Source organism: Diplotaxodon limnothrissa, linkage group LG5, assembly GCF_057381915.1.
Source record: "Diplotaxodon limnothrissa isolate DT_005_m linkage group LG5, D_limnothrissa_male_GT1.1, whole genome shotgun sequence".
Taxonomy (NCBI): Eukaryota; Metazoa; Chordata; class Actinopteri; order Cichliformes; family Cichlidae; genus Diplotaxodon; species Diplotaxodon limnothrissa.
In genome coordinates this window covers 31,348,964-31,362,221 of record NC_140600.1, presented here as the reverse complement: position 1 = coordinate 31,362,221, position 13,258 = coordinate 31,348,964, and the positions used below count along the sequence as shown (strand labels likewise).

At 38.6% G+C, this 13,258-nt stretch overlaps 2 pseudogenes; both read right to left on the bottom strand.

Moving 5' to 3' along the window:
- Positions 1-810: 810 nt before the first annotated feature.
- LOC146632619 (transcription factor HES-5-like) lies at positions 811-1,463 on the bottom strand (annotated as a pseudogene).
- Positions 1,464-8,708: 7,245 nt separating this feature from the next.
- LOC146632618 (transcription factor HES-2-like) lies at positions 8,709-9,322 on the bottom strand (annotated as a pseudogene).
- Between the last annotated feature and the right edge of the window lie 3,936 nt (positions 9,323-13,258).

Genomic DNA, 13,258 nt, shown 5'->3' with positions numbered 1-13,258 from the left:
ATATATATATATATATATATATATATATATATATATATATATATACACATAATGACACAGGAACAGAAAAAATATTTTGATTTCAATGTTTATTAAGTTAAACTCAGTATTATCTGTTTTATATATAAAAGCTCCTATTGGAGGACGATAGAGGTGATGATACATCACAAGAACAGCTTTATCAGCAGGACACTGAACCCAAAATGAGTTTAGGATCAGTCGTCTTTACAAAAGACTTAAACATTATAACACAAATCTTCATATAATGTGCTCCAAAATGAGCATAAACCACACTTTATAACAAGCGTGAAGAAAATAACGCTAAAGCGCATCATATCACAATGATCACAATTTGACATTATTACTTAATACAAAGTAAAGTCGATATACATACATATATATATATAAAGTTCACATGCTTTACAGTCTAGACATGCTTCTATACCCTCTTATACAAAAGGATAAAAATAATTTCACAAGTCCATCCTGAGTAATTAAAACATATATACTTAAATACAATGCATTTAGTTTAAAATAAAACCTTCTGTAAACACAGAAGAAAAAGACTGACCAACATGGTCTTTAAGCTTGTCTATTGCATGACAAAATGTTTTCTCTCTCTATTACAAAGATGGTTGGTGTCATTTCCGCAGGAAATATCATCTGTGACCAAGAACAAATACACACAAAGTAAAACCTTCTGTACATACAGAAGAACAAGTCTTTTTTTAAAAAAAGAAAGAAGAATCCTGTAATTTCTGACCAATACGATCATTGCACTTAATGAGTTTGACTCCAGTCTGCAGGTTTCTACCACGGCCTCCAGAGGGAGCTGGTGAGTGTGTTGTCTTTGGTGATGCTGGTCTGGACTGTGTAGCTCGGAGGAGAGAAGTCAGCCTCACTCGGGGTTTAACAGAGGAAGTGTGCAGCTGCTTGATGTGGTTCAGCAGGTTTCTCTGGGACTGAGTCTTCAGGTCCACCTTTGGCAGGAAGTTGACCATCTCTTGGGCACACCTGGAATAGCTCTTATCAACAGCTGCTGAGTCCACTGGATGACACTATTGCTGCAGTCTTCTCAGGTAGCAAACGGTCATCTCGAGGATGTCTGGCTTCTCCAGTTTGGAGTCTGGCTGCTGTTTGAGGAACTCAGGACCCAGGAGAGACTTGAGCTGTTCAGTACTGCTGTTGATTCACTCTGTGGATCTTCTCCACCAGAGGCTTTCTGAGCTACAAGAAGAAGAACAAAGTCATTAATAAAATAATTCAGATGAACAGGTTTAGCTTTATCAAATGCAATCTTTCATGAATAATGAATGACATTCAGATGATCTCCAATTTACCTTATTAGTCAAAGCGAGATGATCCTGAGAATTAGTCATTACTGGAGAGACTGTAGCTGCCATGGCTGGATCTCTGTGCTGTAGAGGTCTCTGTAGAGAGACTCTGATCACTGCTGCCTTCATCCCTCCTATTTATACTCCCACATCTCCATATGAATGTGTGGGTCTTGGTCTGACTGGAGCTTCTCACGGTGTTGACCAATCAGAGTGCCTGACATAAGAGAAAAGAAATCTTGCCTGCCAGATGCTCTGTGGTCATATTAGTAGGGCACAATTGTTACATCCCAGGGGAACAGGTGGTGGACTGAAGTGGAGATGGAATAAAAGACTGAGAAAGCTCTGTGTGGATCTGGGAAAGTGGTGACCCTGTAGAGACTATTGATCTGATGCCTGGTGCCAGTGACTTTGACTGGGCACACGCTTATCAACCAGTTACAGCTGTACAAGTGCATATACAGACCATGTATCAGTGAAAAATTCGATTTCACTCCTACTGTTTCTCTGCTTCTGATGTCTTCACTCTTCTCACATTTGCTGTGAGCTAAACTGTGCTCGGGACACTGTGTAATGGCTCAGTCAGAAATTGCATGTTCTTTGTACTAAGAAGCTGATCCAACTGATGAAGACTTTTCCATTATCAACTACAACTCTACCAGGAAAGGTCTGGATAAGTATGCAGTTTTTCTCTGACTCAGGTGTCAGATATCCATATCTAGTAAGTGTGTCCCCTGTCTTGTGGTCTGTAGTTAGTGTGAGCAGGAAGATTTCTCACTTTCCCACACTCAGTATTGAATGATGTGGTCGGTGCACTACAAAGGTCTTTGAAAGGAGCTTTTGTGATGGTTGCTCGCCGTGTTTCTAACGGAGACAGAGGCCGACGTCACCAACCATCTGGAGGGAAACAACATGATTGGTTGCCTCAAATATTTAATTACATTTGAAAATATACTCTACAGTAACTGAAGTTATTTTCAACAAAATCACAGAATCTTAGTTCCACTTTTTAACTTTTGAGTGATATTATTTTTTAACATCTAGTGAACTCGACGGTCAGACTTTGCATGAAAAGGGTTTTTCCGGCAGCTGTTTCCCGAAGTGTGCCAATCCCCTCTGGACAATAGGCGCATGCTGGTGCGGTTTAGGATGCAAATTATCTCGAAGTGTGACTCTTTGCCTCAGAGGTTTCCCACAATCTCTCCATTCATCAAAGTTTGCCGTTTCATCTAAGAAGCTGGCACACATAGTCATCTTACTTTAATGAATTTCTTTTCCATTCTTTTTTTAGATATAGATAATAGATATAGATATGTAATGTTGCACTCCCAAAGCGCAATAACACATTTTTGGAATGCTTTTCACAGCAAAATCCTTTTTATTTTTATAGCTGTACAGAAAATTATTACAAATGTTCACTCATTTTAACGTTTTAGTTTTCATAGCCTTCATTTTAAACCTTTTAGTTCGTATATCTATAGGTTAGGATTATGTTTAACCCATCTAATAATTCCTCATCATCACCATTTGCTATATTATTACAGTACTGATCACTCACTGTAAATTCTTTCAAGTAACCATCAAATTTAAAAGATATCACACAGGTAGTTTTTGAATTCTAACATGTCAACCTGAGCACACTGGCCAGCTTTATTTTTAATTAGTTTTAAGTTTGTTTCTTTAAATCTCCTTTATTTCCGCTTGGTTGAGTTTCAGTTACTTTACAGAGCCGAGTTGCTTGTTTTGCTTCAGTTTTAATTACCATGCTAACCATGTCAGTCAGACACTAAAAGATAATGTCCCTAGTTGTGACAATACCTGCTAGCTCTTCATTAAGCCATATAGAAGTTACGCTGAAAATGTTCATGGATGATATAAAATTATTCCACTGTTTGGAATCGCAGAGTGATGACAAAACATTATATCAAATCAGTACAAGACATGAATTCACACTTAAGGAGTCAGCAGTACATTAAACTTCCCGTTTAAACAATAAATGCACGTAGCTGATTAGTTTTTTCTTTTATTTCAACGTGTCTATATTTGTAGGTACATGTGTTGTAGATATAACTTGGTTATATCTACAACAGTTTACTCATATATGGAAGTTAAGATAATCACAGAGTCAAGATTAGATTAATAATCAGTTAAACTAAGAAGTTAAAACAGTTGAGCTATCCATTGCTTTTCCACAGTAACAGATTAACAACCAAAACTTTTTGGTGATCCTCTAACAGATAAATGTTGAGTAATAAGAGGGATTATAAATGCATATTCTATCTCTTCAGGGCAAAGGTCTAGAGTCCCACTGGAGCTCGTCAGTGAGTTTCCCTGGTTTCCCACTCTGTCCTTTCACTGCTTTGACTGTAACAACAATAGCAGTGTCCCTCATTATACATCGCATTAAATGCATTGTGTGACATCACTAATGGGTAAACTGTTAACGCTTCTTGATTGATAACACCCACAACTGACAGCTGCATCATTTTAAATGTTTTTCCAATGGGTTTGGTGGCTTTATCTATTCAGGTATGAACTGAAACTGTTCATCAAACAACCTTGCTAAATGGCTTCAAAGCTTTATGGTAATTATAGATAATGATGTCATTTGTAAGGAAGTCATTTGTATATAGTAAAACTACAGACTCATGTGAGAACGCAAAATTGTCAGCTGGCAGTGTTTGTTTATTTAACAAGGCACACGGCGCCACATGAAGTATAACAGCTACAAGAGGAGGTGATGAGACATCACATCTGTAGCTCATGTCTGCGAGTTACACTGTACTCAGAGAATGTGAAGATACAGCTGTCTTTATGAACCAAAAACAGTGCACAGTACAGGGTTCTTTAACATTATTTAGCAAATGGACAAAAGGTTTTAATGAACAAAACAAATAGAGTAAGTCTGACCTTTAAACAGATCAAATGATATTAAACCTTATTAATGGTTAGCAATCACATTGTCACTAAAAACAGTGATATTGTTACACAAAAAAGCTTTTACAGTTAAAGGATAAATGTACTAATCCTAAAACGGATCATTTTTCTATAATCACACAAAATAATATTTTTTTTAAAAAACTTTTAAAAAAGCATTAATATAAAGGTGATTTGTTGGATCTTACAACAAATCTGTTTGAGTAAACGCAGTTTCAGTATCAGAATTTGTCCATAAAAAAGGACACTCGAGGTTTTGACCAAAGTGATCAAAAAATAATGTTACTATAACATTATCAGATTTTTAAGTACAATATAGTACAATATAAAAGTAATAATTGCCAATGCAATCAGACTTCACTCATGCAACATGCATGACATTTCTTTTTCTTCTTAACCAGAAAGATATTATTGCTTGCATTTCTTCAGGAAATATCTTTTTAAAAATACAAAACACACACAGTGTGTGGAGATATTAACACTTCTGTTAATCCAGAATAACAAGGTATTCAAATTTCAGGAATTCAGTCCAGTAATCTTTGACCAGTATGGTCAACTCATGAAGTTGCAACTCCAGTCTGTAGGAGTCTACCATGACCTCCAGAGGGCAGTGTTGACCCAGCTCATGTCCTTAGTCCTCCTTAGTGGAGGTAGTGAGGATTGTGCAGCTCAGAGGAGAGAAGTCAGCCTCTCTCCTTTAAAGAACATCTGTCTGCAAGGTGTTTGTATAGTTCAGCTAATTTTTCTGGGACTGAATCTTCAAGTCCTCCTGCAACAGGAGGTACAGATGGACACATCCGAAGTAGCTCTAATCAATAGCTGCTGAGTCCACAACTTGGTGCTTCTGCTGAAGTCTTCTCAAGTTCAAGCCATAATGTCGTCTCTAGGATGTCTGCTTTCTCCAGTTTGGAGTCTGGCTGCTGTTTAATGATCTCTGGATCCAGGAGAGACACGAGTTGCTCAGGTCACCGGTCGATCTGCTATCTGCATTATTTCTCCACCAGAGGCTTTCTGATCTGCAAGAAGAACAAAATCATTAAGAAATTAGTTCATGTGCATAGGTCTATCATTATGAAGCAGTAATTCATAAATTGGCATTCTGAGAGTCTCCAATTTACCTTGTGATTCTTGAGATCTGATCCTGAGAATATCAAATCATTGCTGGAGTGACTGTAGGTGCCATGGGCCTCTGCAGCATGGCAAGGGTCTCTGTAGAGAGACTGATCTCTGGTGGCTTCATCCCACATATTTATAGTCCTGCATTTCCATATGAATGTGTGGGTCTCGGTCTTACTCAAATTTCTCACAGTCTTGACCAGTCAGAGTGCCTGACATAAGAGAAAGGAAATGCCAGCTGCTCAGTGGTTGGGAACAATAGTTACATCTCAAGAGAACAGGTGGTGGGCTGACGCAGAGATGGCGTAAGAGAGTCAGAAAGCTCTGTGTGAATCTGGGAAAGTGGTTGTTAAAGAAAGTAGATCTGCTGCCTGATGCTGAGATCAATTGACCACTACATGCAAATACAGCCTACAAACCCATAGTATATATCTGTCAGTGATTCTGTTTGTTATGGGTATTGTTCAGGAAATTAATACGGATAAAGCACTAACTCAATGCTCTGTGGGTGCAAAAGTAGAACTTAAAATTTTCATAGCTTGTTTAAAACCTTTTTGAAGCTATTTAGAAAAAAGGCAGGTCCAGATGGGGCAGGTGTGACCTCTGTCTTGTGGTTTGTAGATGGTGTAAGCAGAAAGTTTCTCCCAGGTTCCCACACTTAGTATTGAGGGATGTGGTCAGTGCACTACAAAAGACTTTCAAAGGAGCTTTTGTGATCCTTGGTGGTCGTGTGCTCCAACAGAGACAGAGCCAGACGTCACCAACCATCTGGAGGGAAATGATCTGATTGCTTCTGTCTATGAGCTGGATCATTATTTTTTTTGTCATTTCTTAAAATGTAGAAAAGTGAACATCATCATCTCTTCAAGCCTTAACATTTTGCAAATGAGGGTGAGGGATTGAGACAGCTACTTCTGAAGTGCGCCAAATCCCACTGGACAATAGTCTATGTTGGTTTCGAACTCAATTTAAACAAAGTTTTCACACATTCTGCCTACTGAAAGAATAAAACTGAAAAAAGATTATCTTTGGGAAATTTATCAGTAGCAAATATAGTGTCCGTTAAGAAATCCGGTTTCTTCCAAAAGAAATCCACAATACCACTGTACACTCAGGTGCGTTACCAGTTCTTGAAGTACAGTGTTTACTAAAGGATTCATGCAACATCAATGAAATATCAACATCAACATACACTGAGATTAACAATAAATACATTGCTTTACAAATTTATTAGACCACCTCTCATAAAAAACAAGAAAACACAAGTATTTTAGAAATCCATCAAAACTAAAAATTTAATTATTTATTGTTCTAACAGTAACAAATCCACCAATTGCCTTTTTACACCCAAATTTCAGTCATCACACTTCTCCGAGACAGCACGTTTATTCTCACTCCAACACGCAACATACCGTGTTGGTATGTTACGTCTCATAAGGATGCGGAAGGGTACCTTTCGCGTAGCTATGAGACACCTCAGGATGTGACAAATCTTCAGTATGTTACACGTTGGCAATGAGAATACACCGTCTAAGAAGTCAGAAAATAATCAAGCACAACATTCAACCACTAAACTTTTTTTTGTTCAATAATGCAAGTAAGTGAAAAATAATGTTGTGCTTTACTGTTTTTTCAGCTTTGTTTTCAACAGTAAATTTATAATTTAAAGGATAACAAAAAAAATACATTTTAGTATTAAAATTTTTCAAATAAAACACTTCTGCATAATAATGGGTTAACCATTAACAAAGCAAGAAAAAATATTTTGGTAATTGACAATGCTGTTCATTAAGGGCAGCTGTACCATAAACCTTGGTGGTGGTCTAATAAATCTATTAAGAACTGTATATTTACTCTTTAGAATCATCTTCTGATATTTACAGTAAACTAATCTCCTTTGGTATTTGGTACTGGTATTTTATGGAGTTTCAGCATCATACTGTAGTTGTCTGTAAAACCTGCACCTTTTTGTCCTGTTTATAACGATACATAACACTGAAATCTTTATCTTTATTATGTACCCGGACACCACTCTGTTATACATGGTTCATTTTTTCATAGCTTTATAACTTGGTTGATATTAGCCAATAATATATATATAATTAAAAGAGTTCTAACTTGAAAGAGTAGGCTTTCGAGTATACCCTCTTAACCTTAGGGTTAGGTCAGCATTTGTTGGGGGTCTGTGAGCAAGGCTCCTCTTTTTTCCCACACTCTGTCGTTTTGGTGCTTTCACAAGAAGAAAAATAGAAGTGTGTCTCATAACCAACACATCAGGAGACACTAGTTATCTTTAAAGTTTTACCATTTTTCCACCTGGGAAGGAGAACGGCACCAAAGTGATGAATCACTCATTAGTTTTTGCACTTAAGTAGAGACATTATGAAATCACTTACATTTGGCGTAAATCACTTACCTTCATTTATAAACTGCAACACAGATAAAAGATTTTGTCAGATTAAAGATTTTTTCAGATTAATTTGAAAGTGTCCTTTTCCTTGATTTGATCTTAAATAACTGTGCAGGTGATTGCCTAATTTGTTATTGCATTTTTGAGAAAACTTGGAGCAAAACTCTTTATTTCAGCATAGATGTTCTTTAGGTTTGTATGGACAACTCATGACATGTTGTCCATACAAAAGAAGAACACAAAAAAATACGGGATGATTTGTAAAATAAAAATAACATGTCACACAAAATCATTTGATTTCAATTATACATTTTTTAGCATAAACTCAGGCTGCGGTTGAAAACAGATAATGGTGATGATGCATCGCAGCTGTAACTTGGTAACATCAGCAGGACATGAAGAGTGAAAGATCAACTGTCTTTACAAAAGACAAAAACATTGTGACATAAATCCTCATATCAGTGTCAGAACAATAAGCAATAGTTTCAACACATATCACCACAATGTAATGTACAGTGTTACTTTAAATACTAGTGAGCAGTAGCTGGATATGCTTGTTTGGTCAGCTTATGATTTGATTGGAACACCAAGAATGTCAAACGTTCTTTCTTAAAACAAAAGATATGTTTGATTTAATTACTTCCATGGGAAATATGTTTGACAAGGAAGTGTGAAGTACACTTAGTTTAAAATTTAAACGTCAAACTCCCCAAAAAAGAATTTATTTTTCAAATATTTAACCAACCAGCTGACCAAGCCTTGGTCCTTCAGCTTATCTGTGTTTTCTCTCTTTACTTGAAAGATAGCGATATCACTGTTTCTTCAGGAAATGTTAAGTCATTGAAATTTCATAGAATTCAGTCAATATCATCAGTATAGCTGATCTAGTAGTGACTCCAGTCTGTGAGCTTCTACCATGGCCAGCAGAGGGAGCTGTAGACTGGACTCTTGTCTTTGGCTGTGACAATCAGAGGAGAGAAGTCCGCCTCACTCAGGTTTCCTTCAGAGGAAATGTGCAGCTGGTTGATGTGGTTCAGACTGAGTCTTCACCTCCTGTTTTAACAGAACATGCACCAGCTCTTGAATACATCTTGAGTAGCCCTTAACAGCTGCTGAGTCCACAGGTTGACACTTCTGCTGCAGTCTTTGCAGGAAGCCAGGATGTCTGCCTTCTCCAGTTTTGAGTCTGGCTGCTGTTTGAGGAGCTCAGAACCCAGGAGAGACTTGAGTTGTTCAATACTGCTGTTGATTCTCTTTCTGTGGATCTTCTCCACCAGAGGCTTTCTGAGCTGCAAGAAGAAGAACAAAGTCATTAATAAAACAGTTCTGGTGCATAGGTTTAGTGTTATTAAACATCATCTTTAATGAATAATGAATGACATTCTGATAATATCCAATTTACCTTATGATTCAGAGTCACATGGTCCTGAGAATTAGTCATTACTGGAGAGACTGTAGCTGCCATGGCCGGATCTCTGTGCTGTAGAGGTCTCTGTAGAGAGACTCTGATCTCTGCTGCCTTCATCCCTCCTATTTATACTCACACATCACCATATGAATGTGTGGGCCTTGGTCTGACTGGAGTTTCCCACAGTCTTGACCAAGTAGAGTGCCGGACATAAGAGGAAAGAAATCTGGTCTCCCACATGTGCGCTGGTCATATTAGTAGGGGACAATAGTTTGATTTCAGGTGACCGGTGGTGGACTGAAGTGGAGATGGAGTAAAAGACTCAGAGAGCTGTGTGCAGATAATAGAAAACTGTGACCTTGTAGAGAATACTAATACACTGCCTTGATGCTGAGATCAATGACTTTGACTGGGCACACACTCATCATCTTGATACACTTTCTGTATGAATTTGTGAGCAGGAAGTTGCTGTCAGATTCCCACAGTATTGAATGATAGAATAGAATTAGAATAGAATTCAACTTTATTGTCATTGCACATGCACAGGTACAGGGCAACGAAATGCAGTTTGCATCCATCCAGAAGTGCTTTAGTGATATAGATATATTACAATATATATTAGCAATAATATAGATATGTGAGTATATTACAGAAATGGGTCTATTATGGTATGTTATAATGTACACGGTATGAAGTATGTTGTGAATATTCTATAACTATAAGTATGTACAGGCTGTAGTGAGTACAAGCTATGTACAGGATATGAACAGGATATAAATATGAAAAACTATACAGAATATGAAATAAATAACTTTACAGGAATCTGAGATATACAGCTATACAGAAATGGGAACTATGCAAGTTGTAAACAGTTGTAGGGTTAAATGATGATGTCAGTGCACTACAAAGGTCTTTAAATGGTTACTGAGCTCTAACAGAGGCAGAAATTGACATCACCACCATTCTGGGATCCATCGTTTCAGTTTACATTTTGCAACTGGGTGAAGTTAGAACATCTAATTATCATGAAACCTTTATGCTGTCGGATGCTGATGAACGTCATATGTTTTCATGAAGGGGGAGGTTGAGGCAGCTGTTTTTGAAAGTGTGCCAAATCCCCCAGGAAAATAGTCAGGCACCGGAGTGGTTAAGGATGCAAGGTTTGGAGGCCTATCTCCACCCACCACCACTTCCCCTGCCGGTGGCGGACTCCCTCAGGTGTCGGTGTGTTGGTGGTTCTTTGTGTCTGGGGGTGGGCGTCCGGGTACACACCGGCTCACTCCTTGGCGGCCGCTTGTCGGGGCCTGGGGCCTGGGGCTCGCTCGGGCCCCCTTTGGAGGTGGGGTGCCCCCGGCCTCTCGGCCCGGGGCTCGGTCACTCAGGCGCAGCTGGGGGCCGGCGGAGCTCACGGGCGCGTCACTGCAACTCCCCCTGACTTCTGCTCCGCGGCTGCTGGGCGAGCCCTCATCTGGGACTCTCCTCAGCTCTTACTGGAATAGTGGCGCGGCTGCCCCTCTGTTGGTCTTCCATGGTCTCTTGTGTTCTGGGGGCCTCTGGATGTCTGGAGTTTTGATCTCCTCCATACTCGCTTCACACCCTGGAGGACGGGGCTGTGGCCCCCCCACACTCCCTAGCAGATCATTACATGGAGAAACCTTTGGAATGCAAGCATGCTGATCCACACAGGTATGCACACATGGGTATTCACAGACGCGGACTAAAGCTTTCTTGGCTGCTGCCTCAAAGCACACTGTGCGCTGTCTATCTTGCGTGCTGCACAATATCGTTTATTATTTAGTAAATATTGATATCTATGGCTAGCTAGTTTATTGTGATGGTGCTTTGTTTTCTCTATTATTATGTTGCTCTTTGTTGTTTGCTGTCTCCTCTGTTTGTTTTTTTTGTTTGTTTGTTTTTTTTTCTCCATACAGGTGACCCAGGAGTTCTTTTTTTTTTTTTTTTCTCTCTCTTCCCCCCCCTTCTCACCGTCTCGGGGGGGTTATATTGGTTGGGTCTGATTATTGGGGGGGTCATGGGGGGGATCTATTGGCTAGCATTTGTTCTTCATTCCTGGATGAATGACTGCCTGTGAGAAACGTATTGCCTAACACAACCTCAAACCTCTACACCAGGGGTCTCAAACTAGTGGCCCACATCACCCCTACTTCTTCACGTATATTGACGTGAAGAAATATAATGCAATTTGGCCCTTGAAGTTACTTTTTTTGTTAGGGAAGATTTGTTTGTTGTTGAGTGCAATGTTAAAATAAGTTCTTTAAAAAGAAAAATCTTATTTAATATGAAGGCAATATGAGCAGAGAGTACAAACGTTAGGGATTGGCTGTTGTAGCTCAGTGAGTTATTTGTAAAGAAAACAGTTTTCACTAATGTGTACACTTATGTCTGCATTTCTTTTTGTTAAATACAAACAAAATTGCGATGTCACGTGTCTGGCCAGAAAGAGAGTACCAGTTTTTCTATTTGGTTGTTCAGTTAAAAGCTTCAGTTAGTTAAAAGTGAGGGAAAAAAATGTGTTCACGTTTGCAGTTTCAGAAATATTTGTGGGTGTTTTCTTGTTTGTTTGTAGTACTTAAAGGCTAAAGTGGCTCTCGTATGAGATGACATTGCCGGCAGTGGCCCACAGCTCCTTTGAGTTTGAGACCCCTGCTCTACACCAGTGTCTCCTACCCACTGTGCCGCGCCACATAGGTGTGCCGTGAGAAATGATCAGGTGTGCCGTGGAAGATTATCTGGTTCCACCTGATTACTACTAAGTGACCGTGTACAACTACATTAAATGGGTTGCCAGCTGCCAGTAAAACAGAAGAAGACGAAGTAGAAATTATATAATAGTCATGCTGCAAGTGAGACAACACAGCGAGTAATAACAATAGATAAATATATTTGAAAAGAAAAAGTAGTCAATATGACGTGGGTCCTGGAGAAAGTTCCGACCCAGATGGAGGCCGTAGCATGTGTAGTGGTCAAAAGAAAGCAAAAACAGTAAATGGAAAAATTATCAACATTCATTTTGTAACATTTTTGTTTGGTGGTGCGCCATGTGATTTTCTAATGTAAAATATGAGCTGTGGCTTCAAAAGTTTGGGAAACACTGCTCTACATTATCTGCCAATTGTTGTTTCTTAAGAAACTACTTTGAACACTAATTCAGAAAAAAAAAACATCCAAAAACGATGCTTATCTATACATACAGAAGAAAAAAAGTCAGAGGATTTGATTTTAGTGATATCCAAAAACAACATCTCATTTTGTCTGATATTAAAACCAGCCTGTAGCAGTTGCCCACGTCCTCCAGAGGGAGCTGTTGATCGGATTCTTGTCTTTGGAGATGCTGGCCTGAGCTGTGGAGCTTACAGGAGAGAGAAGTCAGCCTAGATTGATACAGCCAAAGCACTGGTCCCAAAGAGACTATTTCATTTTATCTGGTTATGATATTTTACATGTTTCATTTAGCAAAGTACATGATGGTAAAAACTGAATTAATGTACATCACAAAAAAGAAACGTATTTACATGATGTTATAGTAAGTGTAGCAATACAGTAATAAATGACTACATGCCTATAGTCTTTTTAAAGTGGACAGTTATCAACAATAGCGAGCATCATCAGTTTTTTACATAAAGTTTAAGTCAGTGTCGTTATAATATAAACACGCACCAATGTAAGACTATTCTAAAACAGATGGGCAGGATTTCCTTTTTACATCCAATTCTATCTTAACCTTGGTTCAGAAATTTTAGATGTCTTAACCTTTTGTCTCAGCTGGACTCTTACTTAGTTTAAGAGTCCTTACTTTTCATTGTTTTTACTTATGGATTAATGCAGCATTAACTAATGGTGATCTGATTGGTTGCAATGTGGGACCTCTTGAGTTATCCTTTAAAACACCTGAAGCTGAAATGGCTTTATTTATTTTAATTCAAATATTGTCAAAGACACATTGAAAGCCGAGTTTTCTAGAGTAGTAGTGATAAAGGTGATATAAGACTGAATTGCAGCAATCTGTTGAAAATGGCTAGGCTCAAAAAACCC